The sequence below is a fragment of the Morone saxatilis genome, unplaced genomic scaffold (assembly GCF_004916995.1).
Source record: "Morone saxatilis isolate NCDOM2014 unplaced genomic scaffold, NCSU_SB_2.0 Contig9, whole genome shotgun sequence".
In the NCBI taxonomy this organism is placed as follows: Eukaryota; Metazoa; Chordata; class Actinopteri; family Moronidae; genus Morone; species Morone saxatilis.
The window spans coordinates 3,693,329-3,694,209 of record NW_023340268.1 but is presented as its reverse complement, the minus strand read 5'-3'; the positions used below and the strand labels follow the sequence as shown (position 1 = coordinate 3,694,209).

Sequence of the window (881 nt, the reverse complement as noted above, 5' to 3'; positions counted from 1 at the left end):
CTACATAACTTTTAAAGCTACATAAATAATTTAAAAACCTGTTGGATTAACTAAAAAATTCATTGTCACAAAGCAGAAAACAGGCAACATTTTTGTTCGCTGATGAAAAATTAACATTTGTGGAGATACATGGTTTTCACAGGACAGCAACAGAATGTAAAACAAATCCTTGTGTAATCAATATTTCCTCAGAATCATTCATTTCAATAGCAGATAACACAGTAACTGTGTACTTTAATGTTCATATCATCATGATACCACTGAAAGCTCTGCTCCGGCTAATACAACCACTATTACTGTATCACTACCTTTACTACTACTGCTAATACTAACACTACAACCATTACCAGAACTACTACTACATCAGCAGCAGTTCAGTTCTCACTATCTGTACATTTATATAATGTTATATATAAAGATGTAAGCCTTCACAGACTGAGGTTTTAACAGTTCCCCCCTCGGCTCCTCCCCTGACTGCGGTATCCCACATACAGGTCTAGCATGGTGGAAATAAACCGGCTATGAACTGCAGCACTGCAATGTCCAGTTTCCGTTTCCATTAATAGTTTTATAATAAAGTATTAAAATGGTCTATTTTTAGCTAACCATTCCCTGGCCATGGCTCATCTAAAATGGAGATCCAGATACTGCTGAGTTAGACAATGAAGAAAATGTAAATATGTCCTGGATGTAGTGTTGGTTCAAGAAGTTCTCTTTTTAAAAAAAATACCGATTCTGGTGTCACATGACTATTATCACTGTGCTCTGACCTTTGTACTCCTTACTACTTACTGGCATTTTATGTTGCTGTTTGCATAAAGAACTTTAGCTGAGGAAGTGAGGCTTATTCAAATGTTTTACACACCAGAAGTTGCTTTCTT

At 36.0% G+C, this 881-nt stretch overlaps 1 protein-coding gene across 3 annotated transcripts in view; it reads right to left on the bottom strand.

The window, feature by feature from the left end:
- The window catches only part of cica (capicua transcriptional repressor a), a 30,549-nt gene that overhangs the window by 17,031 nt on the left and 12,637 nt on the right, over positions 1–881 (bottom strand). The gene's annotated exons all lie outside the window — the stretch shown is intronic.